The sequence below is a fragment of the Kogia breviceps genome, chromosome 6 (genome assembly GCF_026419965.1).
Source record: "Kogia breviceps isolate mKogBre1 chromosome 6, mKogBre1 haplotype 1, whole genome shotgun sequence".
Lineage (NCBI taxonomy): Eukaryota > Metazoa > Chordata > Mammalia > Artiodactyla > Physeteridae > Kogia > Kogia breviceps.
In genome coordinates this window covers 76,110,323-76,128,831 of record NC_081315.1, presented here as the reverse complement: position 1 = coordinate 76,128,831, position 18,509 = coordinate 76,110,323, and the positions used below count along the sequence as shown (strand labels likewise).

At 43.7% G+C, this 18,509-nt stretch overlaps 1 protein-coding gene across 5 annotated transcripts in view; it reads left to right on the top strand.

Annotated features, from left to right (window-relative positions):
- LNX1 (ligand of numb-protein X 1) overlaps positions 1-18,509 on the top strand; it is a 207,519-nt gene that overhangs the window by 94,924 nt on the left and 94,086 nt on the right. The window lies entirely within an intron of this gene.

The window sequence follows — 18,509 nt, the reverse complement described above, 5'->3', positions numbered from 1 at the left end:
TGTCACCTAGATTTAATGATTAACATTTTATCACTTTTGCCTCATTTGTTTTACTTTTTTACAGAATTGGTTTGGAGTAGATTGCAGTCATCATAACATTTTACCTCTAAGTATTTCATTATGCGTCTCTAAAAAAGAAAGACATTTTCCTCCATGACCTATGTCCATTTTGTAAGAGGAAATGACTCATTTCTCCAACCTTTACAGTGATATTTTTCTGGTTCTTTTTTGTTAATAAGCTTTGAAAGAGGATTGCAGACTGACGTGAACAGCTTCTAGCAATCAGGTGAAAGGTGCTGCTGTGTGTGCCTCAGTGTTTGCAGAATTTACAAAAATGTAGTTCTCCTTATTCACCAGACAGGTAAAAATAGCAAGAGTTGGCTTATGTATAAATTAGAGTCAGTGGGCAAATGAAGAGGGACTCTATAAACAGAGTACGAAGAGCCCAGACTAGAAAAGCTTGACTGGTCAGATTTTGATAGAGATCCCCACATGTTTAGATATAACCAGCACCTCTGTTATAGTTAGACAGACTAACCAATTTGCCCAGCACAGTAGATGCTCAATAAATGCTCCATAAGTAGAGAAAAGAATGAATGCCCTGGGTCTTTGGAGGCATGTCATTCGTTTTGAGGACTCTTCATTTCAGGATTTCCTGGTCCTACCTTATTGGAATGTTACCCCAGTCCACCTTGGAAAAGAAGGTTCAGAGAGAAAGTATCTCGCTTAAGCCTGAATAGTGAGCATCTCCGGGGTGATAATGACATTGTGGAAGCTTTTCTAGAAAAATATACAATGGCAGAATTAATTGGGATGGTGGAAAGGCCCTTTCCTCTCTCTTGATGGATCTGAAGGTATCTACGAAATCTAGTGCCCAAAAGCATTCCTTCCCAACCCTTGTCACTGGCACACCTCCACCTCCACCCCCGGCCCCCATCTGCTATCCTTGTTAGTTGCTGTATTAGTTTCCTAGGGCTGCTGTAACAAATTACATATACATAACAACACAAATTTATTCTCTCACAGTTCTGGAGGCTAGAAGTTTGCAATCAAGGTGTCAACGGGGCCACACCCTGTGAAGGCTGTAGGGGAGACTCCTTCCGTGCCTCTTCCAGCTTCTGGTGGCTCCAGGCATTCCTTGGCTTGTGGCTGCGTCCCTCCAGTCTCTGGCTCCGTCTCCGCATGGCCTTCCAATGTGTGTGCTCTCTAATTCTACATCTTCTTCTCTTCTTATAAGGACACTTGTCACTGGATTTAGGGCCCACCTGGGTAATCCAGGATGATCTCATCTTGAGAGCCTTAGCTTAATTGCATCTGTAAGACTCTTTATCCAAATAAGGTCACATTCACAGGTTCTGGGTGGCATATCTTTTGGGGGCCACCATTCAACCCATGACAGGTGCTAATGAGGAGCCTTTCCATTGAGTTACTTTCTGTTTTATAGCCTAATTAAAGGAAGGCTCTTCATACTGGCTTACAGTTTTCTTTTCTGCAAATACATGAATCAAAGGCAACTTTGCTGTTGAATAACTGAGTGAACGTAAGCTGGCCATTCTTTCTGAAATGTGAAGCAATCCAGGAAGCGTGATGCCAGAAAATAGCAAAGACCATGTTCCCATACTGATTTGACGGAACTTTCTTGGAAGCTTCCAGTTGCTAGGGATGCTTTATAAGAGAATTCTCTGCATCTGTTACCTGATGCTGCTGGTGATAATGAACTAAGCGGTGAATTAATGACACATTGCAGGTACTGTGGCAAGTGCTGGAAGGAATATGGGCAGTAAAAACTTAGTCACACTACCCACCCTCTAGGAGCTGAGGATCTAATTGAGAAGACAACATTGATGCAGATAAGAAATATAAACAATGATCCAAGGCATAAGAGGGTAAGTCTTTAAACAGTAGGGCAGGTAACCAGTTGAGAGGAGGTGGAGAGTGTACATTTCGGTGAAATTGATCAGGGAAACCTTGGGGAGAAGTTGGGGGTTTGAGTGGGATCTTGAAGTAATTAGGGAGGAATTAGGCAGAGCTGGAGGGAGAAAGCGTTTCAGGCAGGGTCAGTTGCACCGGTACAAAGGGTTAGGAGGTAGCTAACACTTTGGTGGGTCAGCAAAGGTTTGGAAAACAACTGAGAGCCCGTGAGTGGTGCTCCTGGGTCTGCTCAGCATTCTCAGTGCAGGGACTGTGGGGTGATGAGGTGCTACCATAGGCTGCTGGGATCTCAAAGGTGGAGGGGACTCACTGGGAAGCGTGGGAAGCCAGGTTCCCCCCTGCCACCCTCGTCTGAGCTTTGGCATCCGGGCCTTCGGTGAGGCTGGCCCTGTGCCCCGAGCTTCCAGCCGCAGAGCTTCTCCTGGATTTCCCTTTCTCTCTGACACCAAGGCTCTCTCAGGCCCCTGTTCCCTTGGGGCCGTGCTGGAAAACTGGAGCTAATCCAGTAAGCGGATTCAAACTTAAGAGGTGGCACCTAGAGTTCTCAAACTCAAATGCCTACAGCAACCAGGCAGGAGTTATCTGAACATGTGACTCGTTCGGGTATAAGACCACAGGAAGAGGTGAGGCCTCTGAACAACTGCTGAGAAAATACATACATATATATATATATATATATATATATATATATATATATATATATAAAATGTCTGAAGGCATTTAAACCCAAAATAAAACAAAAACACCATGTCCAATCCAGCAGAATGGCTTCTGCCTGGTTTGGCCTTGAGGGCCAAGAGTTTATGACCCTGGGCAGCTGCTTCTTTACACAGTTCCATTGACACCTGTTGCCATGACCCAGAGGAGAGTGAATTCCACGGAAGAAGCCTAAAACCAGAGTATCTGGTGTAAAGGAGTCCCAGTCAGAGGTTAGGGGACAGGGAGTCTAGGACTGCTCTTGGGGTCTACAAAAAGCATGCCATAGGGATCAAGGGCAATGCTTTCTTCTACAAGCCCTCACCGCCCGGACTCCCACAAACTCTTCTTGAACTTCCTAGACCCCCAAGCAAATTTATGAAATAGACTTTGAGTCTCGCGGACCTGAGCATGGATCCAGCCTTCTCATCGTTCTGGGTCTATTTACAGCCTCATGCGTGACAAGACTTACAGGTGAATGAAGTCCTTGGAACAGCGTGGGTTCTGAGGATCCCCCCTCACAGAAGAACCGAGGGCCCGATTTGTCTTTTAAAATGCAGATGTTTGAGCTCTAAATCAATTCACTAAAACAAAAATCTTGGCAGGGGAGGGTGCATCCATTTTCATGCTTAGGTTCCCCAGGTGATTCTTATGGAGCCCATCCTATTTTCAGTCTTAACAAGCTCCCCAGGTGATCCTTATGGGCACTATAATTTAAGAACCTTTAGATCCAGTTCAGATGTTGACTCACTCTGACTTCTCCCCCATGGAGAATCATCTCTGTGCGTCTTCTCTGCGTCTCCTCTGCTGTGTATCACCTGCAGCATTCCTGTCCGTCTCCTCTGCCTGGTGAGTCCTTAGAAGGAGAGCTTTTTGAGAGATGTTAATTTCTGTACACCCAGCTTCTGTGCGGTATAAGCTTAAGTTGAACTAAGTGAAATGGATTTGCCTCATGTCTTGGCTAATTCCTTGGCAAGCTGGCCTTATCTCAGGTTTTGCAGAAAGCAGCACCGGACATGAATAACTGAAATGGCTGCTTCTGTGGTCAGTGATCTCCCATGGCTTTTGTAACATTTGTTTAAATATTTTGTTTAGCAAAGATCCCAGGGAAAAACCTTAGAGTTTGGTGGGGTGGTGAGATGCATTTAATGGTCCAGCCCCTACTCTCAAGAGCCATTTACAGAAAATTGAAAGTTTTGTCATCTTTCCCTCGCCTTTCAAATTTCTAGCTCCTCCAGCCCCTGAAAAGACTTCTTACTTTGTGTCCTGTTTTGGTAGATGCTGTGTTCATACCCATGGTGTAAAGTCTGAGTGAGTTTTGAGTAGGCGTACCGTAAGTTGGAGCCCTGTTTTTCAAAGTAGGTAACTGTCCTTTGTTTTAGAGATGAAGGTATCATTAAGAAAGCTAGGCGTGGTCGCTGGGGGATGAGAGGTCCCTGAAACTGGTGCTACTGCTGTAGCTGTGTGGCTTCTCAGAAAGCCAGGGCATGCTGGCTCTCTTTCTAGCTTACAATCAAATATTCTTGGTTGGGAACCGGCATCACAGTATCCATGCCTGTATCTGGAGGCAAAAATTACACTCTCTCCCCTGACTCCTGTAGAGATAGTAGCTCTAAGGAGGGAAGGTTTATTCCCCCTAGAGTTTTGTGCTCGGGAAATTAAAATGAACAACTCCAGTTTTGCAACTTGAATCATTTAAGGTTGTGGGAAAATGTCTCCTGGAGAAACTGCCAAGGGCGGCAGAAGTTATGAGGCAGCCCTGTGTGTGTCGTTCCTGGGACACATGTCGCGGGTCCAAGGAGCCCAGCCACCCAGAGCCTCCCTGACAGAACTTCCTTGAACCAATCTGTAAAACACACCTCTGACAAATTCCACTGTGTTTGTTGGGGTTCAAGGGCCAAAAAGAGCCTTAAATCACACCCAGCTGGGCATCCTGGGCTCTCAAATGAGGAGATGGTTTGCCCTGGTCCGACTTCTCCATTTCCCCTTCTCTAGGTAAAGGTCATGCAGCAGCACTGGTCTCCTCCCTGCTAGCTTCAGCTAGACTTGGCCATGAACTACACAGCCTGGGGAGGCATCTTTTTTTAAGGGCACAAGGCATATCTAGATTGTTGTTATTGGATTCTTTCTTGTGTGAATGAGGAGGAAGAGGGTTGAGGGAGAGGAGTGCGGTGTGATGACCTCAGCATCCTTTTCCTCCCCACTTCATTTGCACAGTGTTAAGGACTCCCAACGCTTTCCAAGTTTAAACCAATAGGGCGAGCTCTATGGGTTTGCCAGGAAACGCTTTCCAAGTTGAGTCTCAAAGAAGTTGTTTCTTTTCCATCAAAATTGAAAAGGGAAAAAAGAAAAAAACCTGCTGATCTCTGGATTTTTCTCACCCTATGTTTTGAGAATCTGAATTTGAGTTTAGATTAGGACTTAGAAGGAAGGAGATAGAGTTTACAGAGGAAATGGAGTGAGGTGGAGAAATCCTACTCCAATGGAGAGGAGCAAAGCCAGGGCTCGTCTGGGTTCAGTGACTCTCAATGTCTTTCAAAGCGTGGCAGCTCCACACATGTCTAATAGGGCATTTTTCCTTAAATCTACAACGTGTGTATTTGGAAGGAAATTGAAGCCGCATGTTCCTGATTTATTTACACTTCACTCATCAAAATGGTGCTTTGTAACGATTCTTTGTCCAAAGAGCATAGTGATCCTGTTTAATGGTTTCTTTTTTTTTTCTCCTTGAGAATTAGCAAGTTCTCTTTTGCCAGCAGAAAAGCAACTCCAGTCCCAAACCATTTGCTTTCTGGTCTAAAAGGCAAAACCCGAGGGCTTCCAGGTAGCACTTCAGTGCTTGGCAAATTGTGTCTTTCTTGGTGTCACCTGACTATGTCAGGTGGATGAAAGACAGTGGGAAATTTTTTTTTTTAATATCAGGACTCACAGATTGCTTCATGTTTGGTGATTTATTTTATTTTTATGATAAATCTCAACACAAAAGTAGAGTATAAGGAATCCCCATGTACCCTAATACCCACCTCTAATAATTATCAATCATGGATATCTGTTTTCCTCTATATCCTCCTCTGAAGCAAATCTCAAGTCTCATACTTCATCTGCTAATACTAAACGTTTTAGTATTTACCTCTGAAGGATAAAGATTCTTAAGAAATGTAACCATAACACTAATATCACACCAAAACAACCATAATTCCTTAATATCAAATGTGCAGCCAGTTCAAATTCTCCCTTTTGCCTCAGAACTTTTTATAGTTTGTTTGAATCGTGAGCTAAATAAAGTTTACACGTTACAACTGGTTGCCATATCTCAAGTCCTCCTCCCTCCCCCTCCAGACTCCCTGGAAGCAAAGGTGTTCTTGAGGTAAATTCTGAGGAATATAACTTTGGAAAACTCCCAAGACTGGGTTAGTAGCTGAAAAAGATAAATACAGCAATTATTTTAATTTCCTATCAAATTGAAGGAAATGTAAGGAAGACAAGATCCAAAGCACTGAACAATCTTGTGAATTTAACCAAGATGGGTGTTTTTGATGACCTTGTCACCCAGAAGCTTTAAGAGAGGGAACTTAAAGAGGATGGGGAAATATCTTCTCCCCAAGGTGATAATCTCCCAATTTTTTTCATCACAGACCTGTATCAATAAATTTGTTCATATGCCTGTCATATGTATGATTATTTATAAATTATGCACATGTATTACTGTATTATATCCATTATAAGACATACAAAAATATTGTTAAAAGATCAGGAAATTCTACGTAAGAGTTCTGTTACAGTCTCCCCACATTCCTCACGGGCGTCCTCACTTTGGAGACCACCACGGAGGAACAGGCTCTCCGGACCGGTTGGCATCAGAACACAACCCCTTCATTAAAGTAAACAGAAAATTTCCCACTGTCAGTCTGTGGGATTGGCCTTGGAAGGGCAGGAAATGGCCCTTATCTGCAAGCCAACGAAAACTTGCAGGCGAGAGAATCAGATATCTTCTCTCCTAGTTATTTTTCCCCTTCTTGACCATCACTCCTCCTCTTGCCTGGCCTGTGTGGACCCCACTCTCTTCCAGCTTCCTCTACCCTGAACTGCACCTGCTTTCATAAACCCCAAGAGTGGGTCCAGGGTTATGGAAACGGAAGCATTTTTTTTTTCAATTTTATTTATTTTTTACACAGCAGATTCTTATTAGTTATCTGTCTTATACATATTAGTGTATATATGTCAGTCCCAGTCTCCCAATTCACCCCACCACCCACCCTGCTTTCTCTGGTGTTCATACAGAAAACTGAAGCATTTAGAGGAGTCCTCTTCAAACAAACAGAATCATGAATTCACACTGGCTAGGTCCCTGGTCAGCTTCTTGGGAGGGCTCATGCATGCCTTGAGGTGTAATCATAGGTCTTACAGTAACCCCCCTTCCTGTGAGAGCACTGAAATACCAACCGTCTGTCTGTGTCCCTCCCCCTCCTCATTTCTCTTTCTCTTTTAGTTCCCTATAGAACCAGCTCTGGGTTAACTTCTGCCTATCTAGAGCTTTCTTGATCATCAGTAGGCCAAGGGAGTACCTGTGGCCCCTTCCCCACCCTCTTCCTTCATCGGCAGTTCTACCCAGAAGAATGGGGGGGGGAGAGAGAGAGAGAGAGAGACCGACCGACCAGGGCCCCAAGACCATGAGGGAAGTCCCTTTGTCACCCTGAAATCTGTAATCAAGTGGCCCATCACTGGAAGGTTGGAGGTGAGACAACTTGGTGATTAAAGGCACATGCTCAGGAGTCAGGCTGACTCGGCTTCCTATTCAGTCTCTGCCAGCTGAGCAACCTTGGGCAAGTTACTTAGCCTCTCTGAGCTTTTTCTCATCTATAAATGAGGGTAGTAACACCTATCTCACAGATTGTGAGTATTGAATGCAGTTAAATAAAGCATTTAGTACTGTTCCTGATACATAGCAAACCCTTAAATTATGGGTTTTATTATTCGTAATAGCAGTAGTTATTAGAACAACTCATCAATTCTAAGATACTTCTTAGTATGAGAGTAGGCTGCATCTTGTAAGTGGCACTATACAAAGATAATGGGCAGTGCTTTTTTCTATTTCTGTAAAATAATGGTGTACTGACAATAGATGGAGTCTTCGATTTAATGACATTTGTTAATTAAACTTCATCCACTGTGAGCAGGGATGGGCTAAGGTCAAGGAAATGGAGTTGCTGAAACCATACATTCCCTCCCTCCTTCCCTCCCTCACTGAAGAGGTAGGTAAGTATCTTACCTGAGCTGAGAAAGGGGGGACTAGCATTTCTGGGTGAAGCCTGGGGAGGCACCTGAGCCATCTGTCAGTGGATGAGGGCCCCACCTCCTACACAGCTCTGCTTCCGTGGTGGGTCCTTCTCTCTGGACCATCTTCCACGCTTCCTCCCTGCAGTTATTCCTCACCACATAGCTCCTTGTCTTGTTACCTTGACATTGCAGCTCCTACTTCTCTTTTCCTCTTTCCTACCCATCTTCCCCCGCTTCCCCAGTTTGCACAGGAATGCTGGATCCAGCATGTCTCTTGGCTGGTGGAGTCTGTGGCCCAGAGCCACGTTTTTTTTCCAAGCCAAAGGGGACTGTGGAGATGATCCAGCCCAGTCTGCCCATTTTGTAGAAGAAACTGAGGTATAGTAATTCACCCAAATAACTCAGTCCTACCAGTAACAAGCTGTGTGACCTCAAACAAGTCATGACATTTTTGGGGAAACAGTGCTAATGCATTCATTATTCTAATGTTTCCTCAGGAAACAATAAAACTGGAGTTAGTTGTTAAAACTTTAACAGCTTTGGGCAAAGCAATGGCATAGATGTGATATGATATAATGATGCATGTGACCACACACATTGCCTTTAAGGAAGTGAGTGTCCTCTGAGGGTATATGACCACCTGGGCATGCTCAGAGAGGCCTATGGTGGGACTTCCTTGATCAATTTTGTACAAATTTTGTACAACCTGAGGCCATTTGACAATAATAAAGCTTCATACTGGAATGTGGCAATCCAAGGATTTTCATATAATTCCAAGGGTTTCATATACAAATGGTGGCAGCAGAGAGGTGGAGCCCAATCATGAAGCAGTTACAAGCTTCAGCTTGTAGTGATTAAAACCGTGGCTTGGGCTTCCCGGGTGGCGCAGTGGTTGAGAGTCCGCCTGCCGATGCAGGGGACACGGGTTCATGCCCAGGTCCGGGAAGATCCCATGTGCAGCGGAGCGGCCGGGCCCGTGAGCCGTGGCCGCTGAGCCTGCGCGTCCGGAGCCTGTGCTCCGCAACAGGAGAGGCCACAACAGTGAGAGGCCTGCGTACTGCAAAAAAAAAACAAAACAAAACTGTGGCTTCAGAAGTCACTCAGATCTGAGTTCAAGTTCTGTCACATCACTTACCAGCTGTGTAACTTTGGATAGATTAATTACTTAACTTCAGCTGGGCCCCAAGTTTCTCATCCTTAAGTCAGTTTTTAATGATGGTACCTACCCCATGGGGTAAAAATTAAATATACACATGAAGCACTTAGTAGATGCTTGGAGCATTGCAAGGACACTATAAACGTTAGCCATGGTGATGATAACCTACCTCATTTGAACCTCATAGCAAATGTAGTGAATCCCCATCTTATTGATGAGACAGCTAAGCATCATTGAGGTTGAGGAAGCTCCCCAAGATGATCCAGCCAGCCTGGAATGCAGGCATCCTGATTCTAGGACCAGGGCCGCTTTTCCTCTGCGTCTCCCTTTGCTGCCATGGAGATGGCATTGCTGAGGTGTGTCTCGGGTTGTTCCAGGCCTTTACAATTCACTAGAACCAGGTGGGGGGACTGAGATGGATTCTGAACACGAAAAGTAAACTGCTTTATAGATGAAACTTTTCTGGGTGAAATATTTGGGTAGTTTCTCTGGCCAGTTGAAATTATGCTGAAGACTTTCTAGCATGTACAACTATTTTCTCCACTGGAGTAGGCATAAGGGAGCAGACTACAAGTGGTCCCAAAGACATTCTTTAAAGTGGTCAGCCAAAAATGTTTTTTGGCCTCATGAGCTAATTGACGATAGATTAAAGAGGATCAAAGGGATTCTGTTGCAAATGCATTTGGAATAACCCTTCCCTCCAAGATGCTGCTGCAGTTTTTATAGAAAAACATCTGGGCACCATCAAAAGTAGAAGTTCCCTCCACCCTCACTTCCGCCCATGTGACAAACCCTGTGAAGGTTGGGATGTGCAAGTCATGTAGCATTATGGTCATGAGTGTGGACTCTAGAGGGCCGGACAGACCCTGGACCTGTCACTTGCTAAGTGTGTGTCTTAACTGCCCTAACCTCCGAGATCAGCCTTATGGAGGACTAGGTGAGATCACATGCAGCTCCAGTACCATGCCTGCCACGTGAGCATTAATGACCCATGTGAGCTCTTCTTATGCTTCTGTCTTTGCTACTTTACAAGCCAACTTCCTTTCTTTGCTCCCTGCATATTTTTCTATTTTAAAAAGATACCCATGTGGTGGTACTGGGTGGTGGTGTCAGTGTCTGAGTTCTAAAGTCTTCTCCCTGAGGAGGTCCCCTCTTTTGATCTCCTTGGGTTCTACTCAGGATGGTAGCCCAACTCTATCAGGGGATTATAATTCCTTTTAACGGCACAAAAAAACGATTCAACCCCTGAGAGGTACTGATTCTTCCTGAAAAGGCCCCAAACACTTATAGTTAGCTTCAGAGAATTTAAAAGTCCAAATAGCAACTAGACGGGAATGGTATCTAGGACTCAAATACAGGACGGAGGAGGGTAAAGGAGACTATGAAAAAGCGTTCTTTGTAACTCAGGCATTGTTTCTTTAGTAGCAAAAGAACCAGACAATTTAGGTTATTCTGTGGGAAATGTGGTCAATTTGTTTGTTTTTTAATCCCCCATTCAGTTGCTTGGCATCAGTAGAGAAAGCATCAGGTCAATGACTTTATTTTCTCACCTTTCACTCAGTTTCTCTGCACATAGGTCCATCTCCTCTTAATTCCTTGGTTTGGTTGACGGAGTTAGATCAAGGCATGTGGACCTCCAAGGAATCCAATGATTTGGTTCGCCTTCAGATTCTTTACTTAACAAAAGCAGGGAATTTCTATTCATGAAAACAGTACCTTACAGAAACAGACTGACTGCTTGGAACAGTAGACATAAATTAATATTTTGGAAAAATCCAGCAAGACATTTCCCACTTCTTAGAAGTTCTTATTCTCTGTTCAGCATTTTGTTTTATAAGTGTGTGGGGGTTCTTTTTTCCTTTTAAAAATTTTTCCAAACTAGGCAACCAGTGGTAGATGAATTAGTGTGCATTTAGGTAAGGAAAAGAAAGCATTCATTTCTGGGAAGTGTATAATTTAATAAATATTTATTGAGTACCTATGAAATAGCAGGCATGTTCGAGACTGAGGATTGTGCAATAAACATATATTCCAGTGAGAGGGCAGTAAGCAAGAAAATAAATAGCACATCAAATAGAAATAAGTGTTGTGAAATAAAACAGCATCTCTTTGCCCTGGTTTATTGATATAAGGAAGACTGTCTTACATAAAGGAAAAGACACTTGAGCAGAAACCAGAAGGCAGTGAGGAAGGGAGCTATGAGGGCACCTGATGTTGGGACAAGCGTGGGCTTTGGAGTCAGGCTGTGCTATTAGCAAACCCTAGATGTGACACTTTCTAGTTCTACGTCTCCTTATGTGGCCTTAACCTCTTTGGCCTCAGTTGTCTCATCTGTGAAATGGGAATGGTGACTCCTATAGCACAGGATTCCTGTGAGTAGCCAGTGATACCCACGGAAAAAGAGCTGGCATCTGGGCAGGCTGGGCGATGTAACTTCCTGCTGCTTCTGCTTTCATCTTTCTTTGCTGGATTATTCCTGAACAAGGGTGGGGGAGGGGTTTGTACCTAGTTAAACCTTACTCTGGGTCTCATGCTCTGAATATAGTTTGCATTGGAATGTCAAATACCAATGACCTCCCTCTCCACACACCCCCATTCTTGCTCGGTGTGAATTCATGGTTAATTTTCTCATCCCTAAATTGTGTTGTTTTCTCTATTTCTCCAGCTTGTTCATATCATTGTTTTCAGTGGATTCTCTCCAGTTGCAGATGTGTCTGTGTCTAACCTAGTTTATTTCTTTTTCTTCCACCTGTCTCCCATCTTCTGTGGCTCTCCACCTGGGTGTCATCCATAAATTTTGTGACACCCCATCTCGGGTCGTCCATCAGGGTAATGATTGAGACTGATGTGATGGCGGATTGTTAAGACACCTTCTGAAACACGTCCCTATGACTGGGCTTAATACCTTCTTTGTTTGACATTTCTGTCCATTTTCAGTCCCCCTTCTGAATCTTTAGACTAATAGTGGAAATAAAATCTTTCCCAAGACACTGCATGTTCACCTTAATGCCCCCCTCCCCATCCCTTTACATTCTTAACTACAACAAGAACTGTATTAAAGTCTTCAACATAATCTCAGATGGCTCATCTGCGGTCCTCTAAATGCAGATTGTTTTGTTTATTCATCCCTGGTATTCTGAACCTTTTAAATTTTGCCTCCGTAATGTTTATTCCACAGCTTTTAAACCAGCAATTGCATATATCATACACTAATTTTTCACTGCCCTTTCCTTCTGTTTTCTTTCTACATCACTATCACATGTTGTTGGTCTTTTTCCAGTCTTCTGACATCCCCCTGTGTGCAAGGTAATTTTTCAGAAATAATTATTCATCTTTACTGCACCATTGTTCAGTAAGCATATTAGTCAAATTCTTTTATTCCCCGAGGGTATATGTCATCTGGAGCAGCTGATTTATGTGTGTGTGTATTTGCCAAATATTCCTGTACCTAATTTTTTCTTGTCAAAACTTCTCTGTGTTAGTTTAATTCTTCAAATTTTTATTTATACTTATAAAGATATTTTATAAGGAGTTTAGCATTTCATGTGTTAACATTTTCAGTTCAGTGTTTGCGTGTTTTAAAAACATAGATCTGTGTTCTTTCAAGCTTCTTGGCCTAATTTTTTTATGACTCGGGGTGAGCTTACAGATTTTAAAGCTATTGCTAAGTGTTAAATCCTCCTGTTTCAACTTATGTGTATTCTTCTCTGTTGAGCTTAATAATGTCCATTGTCTGAGCATCTTACTATTAAGTATTCAGAACTGTTTGGTGATCCTAAGAGTTTCTGACACACGTCTGAACAGCTGTCCTCTTTTTCCGCTTTATATAAATAGAGACTGGAATTAAAGAATTATGAACTATAAATTTCTTTCAGAAAAAAAAAAAACAATGGAATATGCTGATCAGCTTTTTAGAAACCAAGTCTCATCTTCCCAAAGTGTAGAACTTTCCACCATGCGAATAGTTTGGCACTGATTTTTCACTCTTTTCCTCCGAGAAATCATTGTATTCAACCCAGCCTCTCTTTTTTTTTTTAACATGACCTTGCCAAGTCAAATGATTTTAGAGAGCATTTTGCTGAAGTTTATTCTGTGTCCTGACTTGGTCGATACCTCCACCCAGCCACTGGAGAAGCCTCAAGTCATAGAATACATTCCTGCCAGTTATTTTTAGAATCTATTCCAATGCCTTTATTTTACTAAAGACAAATGTTTGACCCCAATAAGCAAGGACACTTCAATCTGTAACAACTCTTTGCCAATGATGACTCCAACAGAGAGCTCTGTTCCTGATGCAATAATCCTTCTTTTTCTTTAAATTTATTTATTTATTTATTTACTTTTGGCTGTGTTGGGTCTTCATTGCTGCCCGCAAGCTTTCTCTAGTTGCGGCGAGCAGGGACTGCTCTTCGTCGTGGTGCGTGAGCTTTTCATTGTGGTGGCTTCTCTTGTTGCGGAGCACGGGCTCTAGGCACGCGGGCTTCAGTAGTTGTGGCTTATGGGCTCTAGAGCGCAGGCTCAGTAGTTGTGGCACATGGGTTTAGTTGCTCCACGGCATGTGGAATCTTCCCAGACCAGGGCTCAAACCCGTGTCCCCTGAATTGGCAGGCGGATTCTTAACCACTGTGCCACCAGGGAAGTCCGAATCCTTCTTCTTAATGAGCTTTGCAAGCTGGTGTAGCACTTGACTTGGAGGTTGGTGTCGGAGTACATTTAAGTGAAGCTGCATTGTCATTTGAAGCTGTTGGCAAGAACAGTGTAGTTGCTGTGCCATTTTTATCTTATTTAAATGCATTGGATTTGGTATTGATTAGTAGCCTGAGCAAACAGAACTGGAACAACTCAAAATAGTAAACTTCCAGTTTTAACTGTGGCCAAGTCAACCTTTGTCATGGATGCTCCATGCAAGGACGGCAGAAATTAACACTAACTTCCACTAATGTCGAAAGAGGGAACAATCTCGCAGTGGTGGATTCCCCTGCAGCTTACAAGAAGCTGTTGTCACTGTCCTCTGAAAGCAAACTTTTACTCTTAAAACATGCAGTAAACAATGTCTTTGATAGCATCAGTTTTAGATAACAGAAGTCCTGGTATTTGGAGGCTTCTGTATACATACACTCTAAAGGGATCAGAGCAGTGGGTAAAGCAAACAAGTGAGAGCTGAATCAGTTTCTGCAAATGAAAGAATGTTTGTATAATCTTGTTCCTGCTACTAGAAGAAAAATGTCAAAGTTCTAAAATATTACTTACCGAGCCCCAAACTAACCACGCCTCCACCTCAGGGCCACTTTCATCTGAGACAATCTGCATTCTGCCTGCAGAATTTGTATCTCTCTAAATAAACTTGCTTTCACCTTTAAAAAAAAAAAAATGAAAATTAAATATTACTTACTGAAGTTCTAAAATCTTATACTGAAACGAGTCATTTTTAAACGAAGAACTAAGGAACATGTGAGCATTTATCAGCCCAGACATAACTTGTGGGTAAATATCTATGTACATCTTATGGACAGGAGGTAAAATAATGTTCCTACTTCTTGAGACTCTGCATGATTAGAGGGCCAGAAGGGTAGGAAATATTGCTGGGGACCTTCTGGGGAGGGAACAGCGGACATCTCTCTAGCCCAGGTCTAGCCTTGGGCAGCTTCATCTGGCAGAGGGTCCTTGTGGCCCCATTCGTGCCAAAGGGAGCCCTTAACCCGTGTGGGCTCCTTAGATGAAGCAGGATGGTTACACGGCTGATCCGATTTTAGTCAGGAAATCTACCTTATTTAAAGCAGAAAAAAGAATTGAAACAGATTAAACCCTTGGAACTGACCCCGCTTTCAGTGGGACCAAGTTGATTTCATCCTCTTTCTGGAGCCCATTCAGCCAGTCAGCTCTCTGGGAGTCGGGCAGGTGAAAGTGCACGAATGTCAGTTGGCTGTTTGGCTTACTCCCTGATTGCTTCCAGAAGGTGTAGGACATGTTGTCCCCATTGTGGGTCTTCAGTTACCATTTTTCCTCCCCCCACCCCACCTCTCTCCCTGCACCCCCAAAACAGCCCTTGTTCCAGTGTGTTCATGTTTGGCCTTTCCTGGCCATGTGAAAATCATGAGACTGGACGCTAATGACACCTGCATTTTGAATCTTGTGTCATGTCCCCAGTGAGCTGTACACCTGCGAATTTGAAGTCCCTTTCAATCACAGCTTTTGAATGGCAGATGAATCCAGCAAGACTTGGGCTACATGGGGAAGAGCTTTTATCCAAACACATGCCATGATAGTGGGCTTAAGCCATGTGGCAGAGCAAGCGGATTGACTAACTTTTCTAAAATGTAAGACTTACAGATTAATTGGACCAAATTTGTATTTTAGTGGTTTTCCAGAGATGAACCCTAATCCAGTCAGCAAAGAATCATAGGGGTTCTGATCTCCTACCCCACCTCCAGTTATGTATGTGTCTCTTTCCTGCATTTCACCTGCAGTTAGGAGCCCCAAATGCAGCAGAACTTTAAGGACAAGCTGTTCTAAATAGTAAAAGACAGTGCTGCCAAAGGTGTTTTTCTGTCGTTGCTGATCCTGGCTCTTAGGCTTGAAGGTGAGGTCTCACTCAACATAGTGGGTTTGTGGCCAGGCTAGTAGAAAGGGGTGCAGATAAAGCCCAGACACCATAGTGTCCCAGCCCCAGAAGCCATCCAGGCACTCACCCTGAGGGCCCTGTGTATTACTCACTTTTGATTCCTCTCTGTTCTGGGTAATGGGCTTGGGAGTGGGGTTTTTTTGTGATTGTTTGTGGGGTTGTTGTTGTTGTTGTTTTTTCTTTTTTTTTTTTTGCGGTACGCAGGCCTCTCACTGTTGTGGCCTCTCCCGTTGCGGAGCACAGGCTCCAGACGCGCAGGCTCAGCAGCCATGGCTCACGGGCCCAGCCACTTCGTGGCATGTGGGATCCTCCCGGACCGGGGCACGAACCCGCGTCCCCTGCATTGGCAGGCGGACTCTCAACCACTGCGCCACCAGGGAAGCCCTGTTTTTTGTTTTTTATGAGACATTTATATTTAGCCAGTGGCTGATTGAAACTAATTGCTACGCAAATTTCATTACATACTTTGGGTCCCCTAATATTTCACATTCTGAATGAGAATAGAGAAGCAGTTACTGACAGTGGCCGAGCTCCACCCAGCCTTAGGATACTGTCTCAGATCAGCCCCTGAAAAGAAGGAACTGGATGGACCAGAGTGTGTATTTTTATGAGGAAGGAGTGCTACTCATGGAAAGGTCTTTCCATTTTCAATGACAAAGACCTTCTCTGCCTTGGCTGTGTGATAGGATGCAGTTTGGTGGGACTCCTGTCAGACGGGGAAGCAATGCGAAGGAAGGTGCCAGGGCTGCCCACTGCTGAGGGCCTTGGGCATCACTGAGTCTCATGAGGCTGATGGCAGAGCCTGGTGGCTGGGTGCAAAGTTGGGTTAGAGAAAGTGGAGAGAGTGAGAAGATACTAATGGAGCCTGAAAAGTGGCCACATCCCAGTCCTTTGTAACTTCTCACGGTATGTGTGTGTGTATGTGCACATGAGCACGTGTCCTCCTATAAAAGGAATAAAACGAATCAATGCTTTCCAGAGAACCAGCATCTGGCTACCAATTGATAGAAACACCACAGCCTCCCTCCCTCCCTTCTCCACTCAGGAGCAGGACTGGACATAGGATGAGAAATTGGCCCTCAGACAAACGATTCATTCAATTAAGAAAGGATGAACCTAAGGCTATTTGTACACATAGAACTTCAAGGGTGTTGTTTACCATTTCGAAGCATTTATAGGCATTCTCACAGTTCTTTTATGATTTGCTGGGTGTTTGCATAAAAAGTGCCAGGTGTTCATGCAGGTGGCTGCCTTTAAATATATATCTTTTTTGCACAGTTTAAGGCAAATCACTTTTCACAGGAAAAATCAATGTACCTTCCCCAATGCCACCCTAAACTGCAAAGGGAACAGACCTAGAGGTGACTCTTCACTAGTGGTGTGCTAATGACCAGCTTAAGCTAGAAATAAAGCAATAAATGAAAGGGTAAATTTTCCTAAGTAACCAGGAAGTGATCGCTGCTGAAACCATGTTAGCGATACTTAGAATCTGCTACCAGCAGAGAAAGTAATGCTCCTGGGGTTGGAGCAGAAACTCCACCCTGATGCTAATATTTGCATCATAGTGTAATAAATGCAGTCTCCCACATCTTTTGTGTTGTTGTTCACCCAAGTCAATGCATCGTTAGGTGGGGAATCAAGAAGAGGAAGAGAGCTGGCTAATTATAGAAAAACAAAGGAGAAATTTCTGGTGAACACTTTGTGCTTCCTCAGTGCAATCAAAGTCTCTTGAGAGGCGTTTAGAGCATTCAGCCAAGGAAGCTATGTCACTTCAGTATCTAAAACTCTTTGTAAATAAGTGACGTGAGAACAGAAGCACTAGACTAGGAATGTCGTGGCCTGAGATCTAATCCGGAGTTGGTACATTAACACTGCTAAGCAAGTTTTGATAGAGCACAATTATAGAACACACTGAGTTCTAGGACAAAGGTGGAGGAGAAAGGGGAAACCTTTTTAGGTCAGGAGTTGCTTTTGGTCTAGGCACCCTTCTATTCAGGGACATTTCTAGATACTTTGCTATGACTATTTTGTGCTTGTCTGCCAAAGTAACAGTTCCTCGGGAACAACCTCAGGGGCCGTACCATTTGTGTTAGGATCGTCTTCCAAAGGAGGGGTGCAGTGAGAATCTCTTCATCTCCGCTGGGTGATGAGTGGTTTCAGTTAAAGGAGGAAATCCTGTTAGGCATTTCTCATGAGATTCTCACGAGAGTCTGTTTGATTTGAACTTGAGACTAGAGGAGGTATATTCACAGAGGGCATCGAATTTATGTAGAAATGGCCTTAGTTATTCTCTACCTATTTCCTCGTGGTCAAATAAGGAAAACCATGTTATGTGGAATAACTAAACAATGGTAAGACAGTTACTTATTAAAAGCGGGTGGAAAGACTTCAGGGTCAGGGTCAAGTGATTAACCCACAAGGCTTACACCGGTGCAGTCCCTGAAAACCTCTCAGAAGTACTGGCCTTGACTAAGTCTAGTATTTGAGGTTACCCTTCTGCAAAATGGCGGTGCTGGTGCCTTTATCAAGTTATTAGATGCCCTACCAAACATAGGAGTAAAGATAGTCCTAACCCCGTGTGCTCATAATCTGAGCCAATAGATGAATGGGAAATAACAGGGGAAATGAGATTGATGTAGCAGGAAGGGGAGACTGACAGGGAAGTATTTATTTACTTGGCGTCCATACAGTGCTGGGGCTGGGGAGCTGATTCAGGGACATGCGGCTGACCATTGAACCAACTCACATTTCCCTGGCTTTTGTCATCCCTCATTTCATTCCAATCTATATCAAGGGAGTAACATGTTTTTTATAATAATGTTTACC